This window comes from Electrona antarctica (genome assembly GCF_951216825.1).
Source record: "Electrona antarctica genome assembly, chromosome: 24".
Taxonomy (NCBI): domain Eukaryota; kingdom Metazoa; phylum Chordata; class Actinopteri; order Myctophiformes; family Myctophidae; genus Electrona; species Electrona antarctica.
Window position 1 is genome coordinate 24159629 of NC_136803.1, and position 18520 is coordinate 24178148.

Below are 18520 nucleotides of genomic sequence, written 5' to 3' on the forward strand. Positions count from 1 at the left end.
ACCACAACTCGCTGTGAGGTTGTAGATCGTCTATTTTCCACTATTTCACAGTGGTCATCAGTCTTGAACCCCATAGAAAATCTATAGTGGGATTTGAAGACAGTTGCAAAACGCAACCCATATTAGATCTATCATTATCATTTAGTGACAGTTACACACCTCCACCGCCAGGGGGCGAAATACATTAAGGCAACAGTGCGTGGATTGTTTATTGCGCATGCGTGAACACTTTGGCCCGGAAGCAGGGTTGACTTTGTAGCAGCGCCCACGGTTAGCAGCATGGAGGTTGTTAGCCTTTAGCTCTGTGGTTGTTTTTCATCGTGGTGTGAAATAAAGGGAGTGCTGCTAAGTAAAAACAACGTCTCATAATGGAGGTCCAAACGTGTCAAATGGAGTCTGTACAGCTGAAGATACATGAACACATGACATCGGTGGGAGAAGACATATTGTGTGTTTTGGACAAACAGCAGCAGAGTGGTGGTGCTGATGTTTGTTGTGTGAAGCTTGATGTCAGAGTGTTTGTGTTGGAGCGCCTCAGTTTGGCTGCTCAGGTCATGTGCAACCTCTTCCAGAGAGAGATGGAGACACTAGAAACTCTGCTGGAGAAACAAAACAAAGTGCTGGACATTGATGTTGATATGGACATCGATCTACACACTGCAGGTATGTGTCTCACTCTCACACACACACACACACACACACACACACACACACACACACACGCGTCTATCAGCAAAATAGACATTGAGAGAGAACAACAGAAAGCCAACTATTAGGGGACTAACTATATTAGGGCATTTGAACATTGATGCCTGTCAGTCACAATGTGGAACAGGGTCTAATTTCTTGGAAATGAGGGACTGTCCCACGCAAAGGGAGACATCTGGTCTCCGTTCTGTGAGGCAACTCACCGTTTCCATGTGAATCCTGAGATGCTATAATATTACAGTGAGACTCATGTAGATGAGTCTCACTGTAATATTGTAGCAGCTGGGTTTACTTTTTATCATTGCTGTCGGGCAGAGAAACCTTGTAACTCCATAATTCAGTGCATTCTCCAACACCGGCGATCAGACGCGGCACAGCCAGGGGGGAGGTGGAGGGATTAGTGGAGTTCCGCGGCAATGTCGGTCCGTTCCACGGCCGACGCCGCAACTGCCGAAAACAGCCGCGGCTCCCGATATGCGTTGCCAGTTAAAAATCACCCGCGTCTTCCCTGTGAGGTTAGGGTTTGGGTGTCGGCGTCGCTGGTTAAAACTCACCCGTGGCTCCCGAAACAGCCGTGTCTTCCCTGTGAGGTTAGGGTCTGGGGTAGGGTGTCAGAAAATGCACTCGCTCTCTCTCACATAATTTAACCTTTTATGTTTTTTGTAAATCAATGACCTAATTAAGCAATATTACACGAGAGGGTGTGGGTTAACGTGATTATTGCTACGACAGTGATGCGGTGAGGAACGAGACGAAGTCGAGTTCCGCAAGCATCACTGAAGTGGCAATAATCACGTTAACCCACACCCTCGAGTGTAATATTGCAATTATACAACAGTTACCCTTAAAACTAAGAAAATCGCTGAAAAAATATTTTTTTTAATGACTGATGTAGTCACTACGACCACAAATGTCACTGAGATAGACATAAAATAGTCCCTGTTGATTCAAAGTAGCTGCGCTCTGAGGCTCCGTCTAATCAACACAGCTGAGCTGTCAAAGCCGGCCAGGGAGGCAGGGGGAGGAATTCAAGATAATTATGCGTCGTCATACGACCGTGTCACGTTGCCCAAATAACTGATGTACAAGCTTACAACTCGTCGCGGTGGCAGGCACTGGTGACACGTTGTGAACTTGTAGATCGGCCATTTTCGTTGCGCGATACCGTAGTACCACAAAGTATAAAATACACAGGGCTGTTACTGTCAAGTTAATTTCCTGTTCAACTCCAAAGGACTAGAGACAACTCAAGATTTCCAACACAATCCAACTTTTTATTTTCCAACTTTGTTGCTTTTGAACTGTTGGCTTCATTTTGTTGATTGGTTGTTAATCAAGTAGGTTGTAAACCTTTGAAGACAGAAAAACAAAGGTTACAACAATGCCAAACAGATAATATTCTTTTTAAACAGCTTATCACTCAATAAGTTATTTATTAACCACTTGTTTTTAAACATAACGTATTTTAAGCAAGCAAATGTCTTTTAAACAATCACATGTATTTTAAACAATTCAATGTTAAATTAAATGACTTAACCTCCAAGCCAATCCAATATTTTAGACAAATTATTAAAGTCAACATTTTAAATGAAACACTTCAAATTAACCATTTAAATGGAACAGATATTTCAAATCAAGTAACCATTTAAGCAGTTGGCATAAAGAAATAAGATAAATAGCTGATCCTTGAGCTTGTAGATCAGCTCTTTTCTAAATAGGCATTTTAAACCTTTTAACATATGAACCATGAATTGTCCACATTTTTAGTAGTCTTTAAATTCTTAATGTAAATTATTTTAACAGTTTTTATTTGTCTTATTCTTTTGTAATTTATACTTAAACACAAATTAATTAACTTCCAAACCATTGTCAAGTGTGAACACAGAAGGGTGCCCAATAACCCACAATGAATGTGTTCTACAATGTGTTCCTTAACCCAACCATGAACACATTAAAGCAGTATTGCAGCATTTCAAACAAGTAAATAAACATTTCAACAGACCATTGGCATCTTTGTGCTGAACTCCTGAAATAACTTGTCTTCTCTCTGCCTCCGATTGTTTGAATGGCCTTTTATAGTCTCCAGGTGCTCCTAATGAGCAGCGGCCATCTTTTGTGTTGCACTCTGGGAAGGGTAGTTTTTTTAGATGCCAAGCAAAGGCTCCATTACTGAGTTTTGACTCAACAGTTACCACATGACAATATTGTAAAGAAATTAAGTAACTTTTTACTAACAGTACATACAGTAACACAGCAGGCTTATTCAGTATGAGAGTTACAATTGAAATAAAGCAAACTTTTAAACAGTTATTCCTTTTATTTGAAGCAATGCCATTTAGGTTACAATACACCAGATTCTTTTTTGTTTTTTTTTAAAACATGAGGCGTATAGGCTTACTAGTATAATCACCTATTTATAGACGTTAAATTGCACACTCCCATTAAAGGCACAGTTGGTGAAAGCAGCGGTGCTGTCCATTAAATCCATGCTGGATCTCTGTCGTTTAGCAGGTGAGGCTGTAGAGCAGTTGTAAAGTAGCTGTGTAAAGAACTCTCTGACTTGTGTCCGCTAACAGACATTATTTCTCTGGCTTCCAGCCCACACTCAGACAGTTTCTGAATGGTAGTGCTTCTGATGCTGTGATTTGTGTAAATCATGGATGTGCCCGCTGGCTCACAGATACGTTTTAGCATAGAACCCAGGTAATTTATACCCATTGGCTCCAATGAGTAGGGGAGAGCCGCCACGGTTGTAACGCGTCATGGTTGTAACATGAACGTTATCTCTTGATTGGTCAACGCCATCAAGACGCCATCGGCATCAGTATGTGTACAGCAACGTACTCTACGTGCCCAGGAAGTTTGAAGTGTTTCCCTTCATCCTACGGGGAATTATAGGCGAAAAACTGACTTGTCTCAAAATGCGTAACATTTTACACCTGGAGTATATGTGGGCTACAATTTTTGTCTTTGATGTTGGTGAATAAAAATCCACATGGATGTCTTCATGCTTATGTTCTTCATTAGTTTGTAGAGCTGCCGGAATTGTCCAAAAATTACATTCGGATATTTGTTTTAAAAACCCACGTGGATTCGAGCAATTCGACCCATTCGGATTTCGATTCCGATTCGGGGCCATTCGGATTTTTTAATAATTATATTTACACCAATACAACCTGAGACATAACATTTAAAGGTGTAATGAAACGGAAATGGTGGACATTTTATTATGAAGTTTCAAACGGTTTCAAGTTGAAACACCGGTTTGAAGTTTCTGAACCAATCAGAGCGTCGCATCCCTTCAGGCGATGGGACGGTAGCTAGGGACTGTTGCTATGCTATACGCAGCAGTGTGGTGTGTGTTTGTTTACAAATCAAATAGACGGCCAACTGTACCAGTTTACTGTTATGTGGCTTATTTCTACCCTATAATGTTTTCAGATACATATTTTAGCGTGATGATTAAGTTGAAACCGAGTAATACACTGTCTGGATGTTATCTGGAATGGGAATAAAAACGGAGGATTTCTGTAATCAATAGCAGCTGTGCTGCACGGATGCGCACATATGGAGAGGATACGGGTGAGCTTCATTTTTATTGGCTTTTATCGATGTTGGCCTCGACACGTCATCACGCAGCACGTTTTCGTTTTCAGGAAGATTCTGATCACTAGGTACGCTGTTGACGGAAGATTTCACCCTTCTGAGCAGCGTACACTCACTGCGCAAATAACGTAAAAGGCCACCGCGGCCCCGCCCACCCTGTGCTCACCGTTGTTTGCGCACCGTCCGTGCGCAAATGACGTAGCTCATTGCCGACTTTGCACAGGGCGGGCGGGGGCCTTTTGTGAATCGGGGAACCTACGCAGCCTGCGTAGTCTGCGTTTAGGAAGAGTGCGAGGCAGCTGATTTATTCTTCAATGTATGCCGGTGTCGGCGTGTTGCGTGGCAAATATAACTAATCTACAAGCTCACAACGCTTACCCACGGCACCGCCTCGCGAAAACTTTCACAGCATTTTTTTTTTTTTTAAATTCGAATCTTAATTTTATATATTCAGTTATTCATTTATTTTTTTGATTCGAAAATTCGTTCGAATATAGAATATTCGTTGGCAGCTCTATTAGTTTGCATCATGTTTAGACGTAATGCACGTTCATTCTGGTCTGTAAGCAACACAAAAGAACAACTTGCAAAAGTGGGTCAATTGTAACACACGCCATACCATTATATGTAATATTTACACATTTGACATATTGGCCAATTATATGTTCATTCAGCTGTCTTTCATTACAGAGTGTATTCTAAATTAGTTTAGGGTTGTATAACATTGTACAACTCAATCAATCAAACGTTTGTTTAATCAATGTATTTTCCCATTGAACTGACTCAAACGCCCAAACTGGTACACCCGGTACTATTTAATATTTCCCTTATGTTTGATACATTTTCTTATCACATCCATGGTATGAAAACAATGTTAAGGAGTTGCTTCAATGAAATATAATTGCTTTAAGCTGAAAACGATATGTTTAATGGTGTTTTTTGGTGTTGTTACATTTATCACGCATGCCGTTACAATTAATCCGATATGCGCAGCAAATGTAACACTGGAACAGCGTCCACGTTCGGCCTGTTTTATCAATTGAAAAACTTGAAGTGGTTTATGGTAGCAGACATGTGTAGGTCCGTTGCCTGAAAATATTACATATGTAGATAAACGGATCTCTGAGTAAAAGAGTGAAACGTCCAAAGTGTTACAACCGTGGCGGCTCTCCCCTACCACACATCACCTAGCTGTGCTGCTCTCTTTGGATGGAGATACAACGCCTTAGCCTCTTTGGGCATTTTAGATAGGTATTTTTCAAATGATGCAACTGGACACAATGGATTCCCAGGGTCTTCAAACATACAGCCTCTTCTGCTTTGACGATCCCTTTCATAATGTTTCTTGTGGTTAGGCCTGTCACGGTGTAAGAATTTCTACACCGTTTTCACCGTTTGCTTTACCACCGGTTATACCGGTAACACCGTTTGCAACCACTAGATGTCCTCAGAGTCCTCACCACACTCGGGTCAAAACGTAATACTTAATCGATGTTAGTAATAATATATATATATCATGACATTTCATTCATTAAAATACTTCGCCTTTGAAAAAGCAATACAAAATAGGTTGGTTCATATTGTTTTATTAAGAAACCTTTATGAACCATGAAACAAAGTGCACACATTTCTCACTGCAGTGCTTTTTTTTTTTTTTACATGAATAACAGTCTGTAGTAGCTCTCTGTCACAGTGCTTCTTTTTTTTTTTACATGAATAACAGTCGGTACAGTACCTCTGCTCTCTGAGCAAACTGTTAATAAAGTGTCACACGTTACTTCAAGTGATCAAAAAAGCCTCTTTGATCCAAAACTGTAAACAGAGGTCGTTAACCCCGCTAACAATGACATGAATACACGATCGCATCGCACCATTCACATGCTGCAATAGCAGACTTGCATAACACACGCACAATGTCGCACATACACGTAGTCTTAAACAACCGGCCTGCATACTGTGCAATCTAAGTTAAGCTGCCAACTCTTAATTACCAAATCAAAGTGTCATTAAATGACTCATTAAATGAGAAACTGAAATAAAAAACTGTCAGACTTAAACAAATAAAATACAGAATAAAACGTCACATAGGCCCAACATTGGCCTTAATTGGCTGCAGACAGTCACAGTAGGCCTAATAGTAACATTTATATTTTCACTTTTCAGCATGACAATGAATTCACAGGAAAAAACAACTTTGTGCAACAGCATTATCATGGTGGTCTAGGATCATGCTACATATTCTTTGCCAGGAAAACTAACTGGTTTACCTTTTGTGGGCTCAGCTGAGATCTAACGGGTGTAACTATGTTGCCCGCAGTGCTGAAGAGCCTCTCTGATGCGCAGCTTGTTGCACAAATGCACAGGTATTTTCTGGCTACGTTTGCCAACAGGGGAAAGGAGTGTTAATTTGTTTTCCACCAAAGGAGAGGGTTCTCCTCTAGATCCAGGAGTGATTCTTGGCAATATTTTTCCATCTCGGCATCCACCTTTTCCGGAATAGTCGCGGGTGTGGTCGTGGCAGTTAATAATAACTTGGATTTATATAGCGCCTTTCAAGAAACCCAAGGACGCTTTACAAAACAAAAAACAAAACAAACAAACTAGTTGCCAAAAGCCAAAGTGAACAAATGTCTCTTCAGTGCAGACTTGAAAGAGTCCAATGTAGGAGTCTGGCGAATCTCCAAGGGGAGAGCGTTCCAGAGGGCAGGGGCTGCCACAAAGAAGGCTCTATCGCCGAGGGTCCGCCTTTTTGCGTGACGGATGGTGAGGAGTTCCATGTCGGAAGACCTCAGGTTCCGCTCAGGGGTGTAGTCCTTAAGGAGGTCTGTCAAATACTGTGGGGCAAGGGCATGGAGGGATTTGTAGGTGAGGAGGAGCAGTTTGTAGTTTATGCGGAACTTAACCGGGAGCCAGTGGAGGTGTTTGAGGGTGGGGGTGATGTGCAGCCGAGTTTTGCACGTACTGCAATCTGTCAAGGGACTTCTTGGGGAGGCCGAGCAGAACACCATGCAATAATCCAGCCGGGAGGAGATGAAAGCATGGATTAGGGTTTCTGCAACAGAGTCTGGGAGTGAGGGGCGGAGTCTGGAAATGTTTTTGAGGTGGAAGAAGGCAGATTTAGTGACAGATTTAATGTGGGACTGAAAGGAGAGGGTAGAGTCCAGGATGACACCCAGGTTGCGAACTTCAGGGGATGGAGGGATGGAACAGCCATCCACCTGGAGAAGAAAATGTCCTATCTTCTCAAATTGCGTCTTGGGACCCATGACCATGAGCTCAGTCTTTTTGCTGTTGAGTTTGAGGAGATTGTTGGTCATCCAGGTCTTTATTGCGTGAAGGCAGTTGACAATGGACTGTGGGGGGAGCAGAGTGGTTGGTGAAGTGCTGAGATACAACTGTGTATCATCAGCATAGCAGTGGAACTGTAGATTGTGTTGACGGATGATCTGACCGAGCGGAAGCATGTAAATGGTGAAAAGGATGGGACCAAGTACAGAGCCTTGTGGCACTCCATGGTTTACTGGGGCATGGTGGGAGCTGGAACCATTGGTGGAGACAAACTGCTGCCTGTCGGACAGATATGAGTGGAACCAGGAGAGAACGGATCCGGTGAGTCCAAGGTGGGTGGAAAGGCGGTTGAGGAGTATGGAATGGGAGACAGTATCGAAGGCTGCTGAGAGATCCAGAAGAATCAGGAGACTGATGCTGCCCGAGTCAGCAGCCATGAGGAGATCGTTGGTAATTTTGATCAGGGCAGTCTCCGTGCTGTGGTGAGCTCTGTAGCCAGACTGGAGGGGTTCGAAGAGTTCATGATTGGACATGTGCTGATGGAGCTGTGCGGCAACTACTCTTTCCAGGGTCTTACTGAGGAAAGGCAGGTTGGAGATCGGCCGGTAGTTGGCAAGGTCATCAGGGTCCAAACCAGGTTTCTTCAGGATTGGGGTGACAGAGGCAATTTTGAGACTGGTGGGTACAGTGCCTGATTGCAGAGAGGAGTTAATGATATTTGTTATGATGGGGCAGAGAGTAGGTAGGCAAGCCTTCACCAATGCTGTGGGCATTGGGTCCAGGGAGCAGGTGGAGGCCTTGGCCTTGGTGACCAATTCAGTGGTCAACGTAGCTTCCACCGGAGCAAAGAAGGCAAAGGGGGGACATGCCGCTGGGGGTGCAACGTCCTGTAACTGAGGTGCCAGCAGAGAGGTGGAGGGTGTCTGCAGCTGCAGGTGGATGGTATCCACCTTCTCCTGGAAAAAATCCAGGAATTTGGAGCAGATACGCCTCGGACGCTGCCTGGGCAGGGAGGCAGGAACACTAAAGACAATGGTGTGGTGGTCAGATGCCTTCATGTCCAGACACTGCAGATTGGTGGGGGGTGTACCAGTGGAGCACACCAAGTCCAACGTGTGACCTCTGTCGTGGGTGGGGCCACGCACATGTTGGGTAAAGTCGAAACAATCCAACAGTGACAGAAATTCGATGGCAAACGTGCAACTGCTGAAGTCCACGTGCACGTTGAGGTCGCCAAGCAGAAATGTGGATGGAGACATGGCACAGACAGGGGTGAGCAGCTCAGACAGCTCAGACAAAAAGGCAGTCCGGGCCGAGCTGGTGTTTTTAGGTGGGCGGTACACTAGGACGAACTGGTGTTGTAAATATCCAGCTAGTGTGAACACAACACACTCAAATGAGGTAGCAGTGGTTACTGTAACCTCTTTAATGATGATGTCAGCTCGATGGATCACAGCCAGCCCACCACCACCCCCCTTCAAGCGAGGCTTCTGTAAATATACATAGCCTGGGGGAGTGGCTGCATTGAGTGCCTTGAAGTCCTGTGGTGCCTGGGTTGACAACAGATGTCAATGCGTCTTTCTTTGATGATGTCATTAATGAATCCAGGTTTATTGTTAAGAGATTGAGTGTTCAACAGCATAAATGAAGCCGCTAACATGGGCTGGATGGGAGGTGCTGAACTGTCAACACAGACCAGTGGGCGGAGATAGCAGGCGCGCACATGGGCTTTGTTGTGATGACGTAATGCACCAGAGTGAGACACAGACGTTATGGAGGGAATGGGTGAGCTGGAGTAAATAAATTTACGTCGGGAGACCCTATGAATATAGCGAGGGCGACGCTTTAATCCAAGAGCTTTAATGACCGTGATGGAGTTTGGAATGGAGTAGCTGACGAGGTTAAGAAGTTTCGCGGAGGAGTACTGGAATATACCCATCATTGACGACAGCAGAGGCTAACGGTACCGCTGGATGGAAAGAGTCAAGGAATCCAACTTTCCCAAGTAACACAGCAGACCCGTAATCCAAACGATCCAAGCACAGGAGCAGACGAAGTGTCCTACAACCGAGGAGTCACAGAAAAGTGGGCAAACAGGCGATTGCCGTTTACCAGGCTGGAAAACCTGACAGCTGTCAGATAACAGCCGCTCGATGACAAACAACCGCAGATCAACCTGCAGGTAAGTCCCAAAACTGTGCAATCCTTGTACTGTAGCGACAATCCAGGTATAGTGTACTGATTGTCGTTAGATTGTGTTAGTAAAGGCACTGAAAACACACTTAAAACTTGACTTTTGTCTCCGATTGAGAAGCGGCGACAGAAACGCCAGCGTCCTCTCACACCGGAAATACATGATTTGCCAATAGAGATAGCAGTTGCCCTTCGCTTGAATAAACTCGCTAAAGTTTTCTTTTTGGGCACGGGGGGCTGCTGCTGTGGGTCAGGGACTTCCCCTCCCTCTCTCCAGTCTCTCCACTCACGGCTGGGTCTGCTGCCGCTGCGGGGGCTCTCTGGCGGCCGATGAAGACTGCTTCTTCCTTCATCTCCAGCTTAGTCTCCTCCACATTTGCATCATAATCACCCTTGTAGCGCGGGTCCATGAATGTTGCCTTGCGCAGCAGGTCCAGACTTTTTTCGGGTAGAGTTGGAGCTTCGTATTTCTCCTGCAAAATCTTTACGATTCCGGCTTTGAACGAAGCTGTCAGTGTGGTGTCGTCATCACTAGGGCCTAGCGTCTCATCTCTGATCAGGTCGAGCACAGGGAGTAAGGCTGAGGCGGTGATGCAATTCTCGCTGGACAAAATATCTGTGAACGCCTTGTTCATAGACTCCAATACTTCCTGGGTTTGCCAGTCAATTCTCACATCCGCTTTGCAATCTTCAGAAAGAACTCGGTTTATTGCCTGCCTCTGTTCCAGCATTCTGTCGATCATATGTTGCTTGCTGCCCCACCGAGTTGGACAGTCCTATAAATACACAATGAAAAAATAGTGTTAAAATAACATACATCTTATCCTATATTTATATTAGCAGTAGGAAATAATGTGTGCGTTCCTCAATACTACAAACTAAGCTATATATTAATTATATTAATAAACATACCGTCACCAGCTCGTGCTCGTCGATTCCAAGCTCTCTCTGCGCTGCTTTTAGATCCCGTCACCTTTTCCAGCTGTGGGAGAACATTCCATTGACTCTGCGACAAACAGCCAGGGCATGATCGGTTCGGGTTTTCTCCGTCTTGTTGATTGTGTTGGTCACGGCGAGGTTCAGGTTGTGCCCGAAGCAGCTCAACCAGGGCACGTCTAACTTTCGAGCAGCGGCCTTTATGTTTGCTCCGCTGTCGGTCGTGAGACAGGACAAGTTATCCATGTTTAATCCCCATTCTTCCAGAGCCGTCACCAAAGCATCCTTTAAGTTATCGGCAGTGTGGTCCTCAGGCAAAAAGCTGGTCTGTAGACATTTGGCTTCCAGGGTCCACTCTTTGTCGATGTAATGAAAAGTGAGGGACATGTAGGGTGCCATTTTGGGGCTGGACCACAAGTCGGTGGTGAGGGAAAAGTAATCAACCTTTGTGATGACATTCTTCAATTCACTCCGAATACTTTCGCAGGCATTTGGGACGGCAGTTTCAGAAAAAATAATTCCTTGTTGGAACCTGGTACTGGCAGTCGAATGTGGCCAACATGTCTCTGAACGCTCTCTTTTCAACTGTCCTGAAGGACACCATGTCTTTGCATATGTACCTGGTCACGGAATCAGTGCATCTCTTCCACTGCACACTGTCCTCCTTGTATTTCGTTTTCATTGCTCCAGCAATCGACGGCTGTGTGTGTGAAGAAGCAACTGCCATGATTTTACGCCGGGCAGCAAGACCCAATTTTGCAGCTGCAGTCTTGTGTTTCGATACCAGGTGAGTCTTTAGATTAGAGGTGTTGCCTCCAGAAGCTGCCACTTTAGCGAGACACAGTTTGCAGACAACCTCGTCGGGATTTTCAGGTTCCCTATCAGCATTGGGTATGAAACCAAAATAACGCCAAACAAGTGATTTTGCCTTGGGCTTTGACACCAAATCCGCCGCGCTCGTAGCCTCCGCCATGCTTGTTTGTTTGTAGTATTCTCCTGTAACCTGTTGTAGCCTGTCCTAACCAACTCCACTGCATGCGGCCTTCTTTCACCCTCCCCCACTCTCGTCATAGGCTTCTGTGATAGGCTTCTGTCTGAGTACTCAGTGCCTGCTGCAATTTACCTCTATGAAGAGCAGGCGGTGGAGAGTTGAAGACAAATTTGTACTACTAAACGTTGATAGCAAGATTACAGTTTAGTAATTTACAGAATGTGCAACATGGAATGGATGCAAATAAAAAATAAAAATAAACTTTACTTTTTTTTCCTTTTTTTTTAATTAAACGGTTCAATCGGTGTGCAATTAAAGTACTCGGTGGTGTGCCCGCCCACCGGTAACACCGGACACCGTGACATCTCTACTTGTGGTTCTTTGTTTCTTCATTGAAGGCAAGTGTCACATATTTCGTGCCTTTAAAAGGAAAACAGGACTGATTAGGAGGACGTTTGATCATGTTTTCTACATTTTTTTAATATGCAACGACAGCTTAGCTATTTGATTAACCTACCTGTTGTATCTCGTTTGATAATGAATGAATGTGGTAGAAGATTCCTAAGACCCTTCTTTCCTCTCCTCCCGAAATGAAGTTGGATGTCGAACCACACTTCATTTACCAAGCCCCGTGGTGTGTTTGTGTTCATAGCCTCCGAGCTCCGTATTATCTTCAGGTCCTCTTCGGTAATTGCGGGGCTATGTTCAGTTTTGTCATGGCCTGCTCTCCTCAGAGACTTTATCATTCCGTTAAAGACATTGTTTGCCATTGTGAAATTGTTGTCCTTCATAATACACCATGTCCGGCTAAGAGGAGGGTCGTTGATGAAACGGTTAATGCCAGCTCTCAACCCAACGTAGCTACTGAGGGAGTAGTGTTTACCCTGGCCATTTCTAACAGAGCCATAAAACTCTCGGAGAATGCTGTTGAGATGCTCTTTTGTAATAGTTGCAAAATCCACGTCTTGTTTTTTGTTATCAAATAGTCCCGGAAACACTTCATAGCCCAAGCAGTTGCCTTAGCTGTAGTGACTTCATTTCTAGACTTCTCCAAGTTGTCGAGCTCTTCATTTGACAATGCAACATATCTCTCGTTTGGTTTCGCATTCTCCTTCTCTTCCTCTTCTTCCAACCATTCATCGCAAGTAAGTCCACCCAATGAATCAACATTAACAGTATAATCCATTTCTGAACAGGGTGCTGGATGTTTGAATTTCCCTCTAGTAGGACTAGGCTACGAGTGACGCAGGCGCGCAGCTGTTGATATGGGTAGCCTACTCTAATCAGGTGCGCATTCCGGTGCGGAGTGATTTATTAAATGTGATTAGGCCCAGAGCTATAGGTGGTGAATGGTGCTGGTTTAACCCACGGCTAGAAGGCTGTTTCAACCAATCAGATAGCTTCCTCGAAACGACCTGTGGTATAATTCATCATTCTACAGTGTCACCCAAAAGTAACCAAAATATCCGATCTACAAGCTTTTGATCTGTTATTTGTTTCTACTTTTCTGAAAAATAAGAGTGTTGGACATAAGATGTTTCCACCTCACAACAATATTATACCTACTTGTGTTATCTATTTCAGGATCATTGTTAATTTCTGTTATTAAACTGATTGGCTGTTTCAAATATGCAATGAAAAAATACTGCTTGCTAGATGTTCTTTAATTTTGTTTTCATTTTAAAAAACAAAACAAAAACATTCTGATTCATAATTTAAATTAATTTAGTCTGGTTCAGTTCTCTACATGAGCTGTTTATAAAGTTTAAAATGATAATAAATATATTATAGTCCTATTATTTATTGTATTCCTTTATTCCAGACCAGTGTGTGGAGTCCTGTCTGCAGGTGAAGATGAGTTCACCAGCCATGACTGTTTCTATTAAACATGGACCTGAAGACCACCTGGATCTCAGTAAGCTTATATTACTCTGTCTTTATTTGTTTTATTGGTACAAGTGGGTCGGTACTGAGGGTGTAAAGATGAACCGATATGACCCAGTTATTGATTTTAGCATTAACAATGTATTATGAACGGGACAAAGGGTTGGCAGTAAAAGTATGAATGGGTTCACTGAAGCTTTGCAGTTAATTCTACTTCAGTATTAACTAACCTGCTGGAGAAGACTCACTGACCTAACATTCAACTTGTCTCACATCTTCTATGAGAACACTACAATGTAAAGAAACTGCCATACAGCACAGAGCGCAGTCAGCGCACCATCATCAAAGTTAAATTTAGGAAAATGTGACCACTGACCAAAGAGTAATCTGTTGATACTTTTTTCCAGACAATACTACGCACTGAGATACAAGATTCAAACATTGTATAGAGTCTCATTGTATTTTTTCCTAGACTTTCTACACGTTCCTGTGTGTAAAGAGGAGGTTCCACCTGAAGAGGAGAGGAGCTCCAGTCTTGTCCAGGAGGAACCACAACCTCCACAGATTAAAGAGGAACAAGTGGAGCTACTTCACACACCAGAAGAGGCTGGTGGACAAAGGTTAACATTACTAGCTGTGAAAAGTGAAGATGACGATGAAAACGGAGAGATAGAGCCTGTAGCCGGCACCTCAACTGTACACATGAAAAAACAAGCTGATGTAGAGGACTGTGGAACATCACAACAAACTAGTGACAACCAGCTCCTCTCTTCACACTGTTCTGAATCTGACGCTGAAGACAGTGAGGAGTGGGAGGAGACTAGGGGAGATCAGTCAGCTTTAAACACACTGAAATCACAAAACACACAAAATGTGGGAGGACAGCACAAGCTGTCCCATGACCTGAACTCATCGAAACAAACTGACTACATTAGGAGTCACATACGGAAGAAAAGTTTAAATTGTACAGAGTGTGGTAAAATGTTTAATCGAAAGGGGAATTTAAAAACACACATGAAGATTCATACAGGCGAAAGGCCATTTTCTTGTACACTATGTGGTAAAGGCTGTGTTACCACAAGTGATCTAAAAAGACACATGATGATTCATACAGGCGAAAGGCCATTTTCTTGTACACTATGTGGTAAAGGCTGTGTTACCACAAGTGATCTAAAAAGACACATGAGGATTCATACAGGCGAAAAGCCATTCTCTTGTACAGTTTGTGGTACAGGCTTTATTCATGCAGGTCATCTAAAAAGACACATGAGGATTCATACAGGTGAAAAGCCATTCTCTTGTACAGTTTGTGGTACAGGCTTTACTCAGTCGGGTAATCTAAAAACACACATGAGGATTCATACAGTTGAAAAGCCATTATCTTGTACCGTATGTGGTAAAAGCTGTGCTCACAAGGGTTGTGTAAAAACCCACATGATAACTCATACAGGCAAAAAGCCATGTTCTTGTACAGTGTGGTAAAGGCTGTGCTAACACAAGTCATCTAAAACAACACAAGGGTTCATACAGGCGAAAAGCCATTCTCTGTGATACAGGCTTTACTCAGGCGGGAAATCTAAAATCACACATGACTCGTACAGGCGAAAGGCCATTTTCTTCATAGGGAGCAGTATGGGTTGGTGCCTTCCGTGAGGAGGACACAGCCCACGGTAAGGCCTTGAGGAGGGCCATTCAAGCCGCAAGCGGAGCCTGCAGTATATTAACACTTTGACGCCATACTACGCGTTCCCCGCATTTTAATCAAATATCCAACGCTGCCGACATTGTTTTATTACCTTTGGAGCATACGATGAAGCAGCTTTCAACCACGAAAATCCGGCAAAAAATGGTTCGATGGTTTGTCATGATGAGACGAGCCAGCGGCCATGACAATGCGAAACGAAACCACAGTGCAGAGCAAGTTGTAGTCCAAACAAACCCCCCGTTCACTTGCATTGGGCTCAATTTCCCAGAAGCCCTAGCAGCCCAGATGATGACTTGATTTCCGGTTTCGTCATCATAACGCGACGGCCTCGTCATCAGGTCCCGGATAAATGCGCTTTTTCTTTTTAATTATTTTAAAACAGAGAATTAAACGCATTAAACAAATAGCGGGAATGTCGTATTATGCAGCGGCGGAACACTGGAGTAAACAATTAGCGTCTGTCAAACTAAATTAGGTTATTATTTTTTGTATTTTCGGACTGACAAATCTGTTTTTTTCTTTTAACTTTACTGTTATAGATTGTGTGGATCATGCTGTACTGAATTTTATGATTTGTATTGTGATGTTATTTTTACCTGGACCCCAGAAAGAATCGTCTCCACTACGGTTTACTGTAGACTAATGGGGATCCTTAATAAACTAAACTAAACTGCACCACCGTTTCCCTGCCGGTGGAGCCTGCGGAACCATTGCGACTCAATAATCCGCCACTCCTGAATGAAGTGTCTGGTGCTGGGAGTCTGGTGCAACGCACAGGTCCTGCGCTGCACCTGGTGAAAGCAGGAGTGGACCTGGTGAGACGTAGGAGGGGCCCGGACAGGAGTCAACCCACAAAGCCTAGTCCTTCCACGCACCCTGTCTTTCCCTAATGGGACTGATCGTGGGTAGCTACTGGGACATAAGTCGGGACTTGATCACCCCGGCTGGGTCACCTTTGTGAGGGGTATGATGTTGCGAGACCCGAAACCCCGATGACCTTGATACATCACTGAGGATACGCCCCAGGTGCATCCATGCAATGTTTTTTAGTTCATATATGTATATGGTGTCTACTGCATGTTTAATTCATAAGTGGATATACCTGCTCCATAATATAACTTAACTTGTGTTACATGGGTTATGGACGGTGATACCACCATAGAATCGTGTAGGATTTATTTTCTATTTGATTTGCTATAAGAAGATTGGGGTTAACACTTTCCCTCCCGTTTCCATAGGCGGTAACGGGAGGCCAGTGCCAACAGAATTAGGCATGTTCTGATACACTTTTTTTCGTTCCCAATCCCGATACCAACATTTCTGTGTTAGCCAATACCAATATTGAATACCAATACCAGAGAATAATATTTATAATAAATAAACACTTATTTTGAAGTCCACTGACCGGAAGTCAAGGGTTGACATTAGTCTAACTTGACACATGCTATGCTAAGCTTTGACCGTTCAGATGCGTCTTCACACATTGGACTAGTAGGAAACCGCGCGGAACATACGACAAGTCTGCGGGTGTTTTATTTGATATATATCGTAGTAGAGTTAATGAGCTTTTTGAGCCATTGAGTGTGTTGCGCACACCTGCAGTTTGAGCAAACTCCACATGCCCAAACATTTTATTCATCTGCCATAGTGTCAACCCCGGGCCCTTACACTGGCATATTCGCCGATCCCGATAGGACCTGATATGACCAAATAAGAGCATATCTGGCAGTGTTACGATACTGGTATCAGTATCGGGACATCTCTAAACAGACTGCACGACATAGCAGAGAAGAAGAAGCGTTATCCTGCCGAATGACCCGGAAGTGATAATCGTCCATCGTCCATCGTCCATTGTCGTGCCAGGGTCACGGCAGTGTTCTAGCGATCAGACTAGTAATATGGTTAGCGTGACCTCAAATTAATGTTTTATTAAGCTCCCAAAATCGTACTTTATCCCATTATGAGCCCTAAAACCACTAAAGACTGCGTGCGTGTCCACAGCGTTTTTTGATTTTCAATGACGTAACACATGGGAGTGACGGAAGCTAAAATAAGGTAAACATATTATTTTGAATGCTGGATTAATGCAAATCTCGTGTTTGGCCAAGATGGGTTTAACAGATATCAAGATATCACCACAAGATATCTCGAGGTTGGCACAGATTGTGACGTTTACTTTCGAAGTGAAGTCATTTTGTACAGTGAAGAGGGCCTCACAGTTAGCCTGGCTAATAAGCCAGACCGAATCAGCCGTTGGCAAAAAAAAGCCTGCCGGCGTATTACGGTCTGGAGAGGCTCAATTGTACGCCCATTTCCTACACCAGAGAACTGGTGTGGCCAATCGGGACACGGTATGCAATATGGGCGGGCTTTGGTACAGTGACATTCAATGCTTGAGACCTTTGACTGACAGTACCTCTGACCAATTGCGTCAAAGAGAAAATGTTTGAACCCACCCCCCGGGAAACAAGATCCATACACAGCATCTCCAGACTCAAATACCACACGACAGTGTGATTTGAGTCTGGCTTATTAGCCAGGCTACCTCACAGTCACACACACACACACACACACACACACTGCAAATGGGGTTGTTTAGATATCAGATGGAGCTCTGGGCAGTAGGCGAGGTCAAAAGCTTTCACTGCCTCTATGCGGATAACACTGACTGCAGCGACCTAACCACTTAAGCCCTATATACTTCATCGTACGATGAATAGTGAGAATAGCCGATCTACAAACTCATAACGGATTGCAGTGAGCTTGTAGATTGCCTATTTTCCCTATTTGAATGAATGAATAAATTCAGCAATCTGGGGACACCAGGGTTAATGTGGTTCTAAGCATGAGGAACTGAAACAGTGGCCTCTGGGCGTTTTCATCACACATACAGACATCGTCACACGGCTGAGGTGAGAGAAACGAGGCGCAGAACAGTGCATATTCTCCTCATCAGTCATCTCACAAGAAAGTTACTCCGTCTGGAGCGAGAGAGCATGAAATCCATTACAGATTTAGGCTTGTGACTACACCGCATCTGAATGAATGTTCAAAGCAGGCGAGCCGTCAAAACGAATCCATTGGGGAGAAATTTCCCATCTCCCAGGCCCCCATTGTATACAGTATGTGGTAAAGGCTGTGTTAACACAAGTAATCTAAAAACACACATGAGGATTCATACAGGCGAAAGGCCATTCTCTTGTACACTA

At 43.9% G+C, this 18520-nt stretch overlaps 1 long non-coding RNA gene across 1 annotated transcript; it reads left to right on the forward strand.

Annotated features, from left to right (window-relative positions):
- The first annotated feature begins 385 nt into the window (after positions 1 to 385).
- LOC306916916 lies at positions 386 to 16012 on the forward strand. The gene is made up of 3 exons (XR_013789051.1): positions 386 to 663; positions 13545 to 13637; positions 14079 to 16012. It is a non-coding gene; the product is annotated as an uncharacterized lncRNA (long non-coding RNA).
- Positions 16013 to 18520: the final 2508 nt, after the last annotated feature.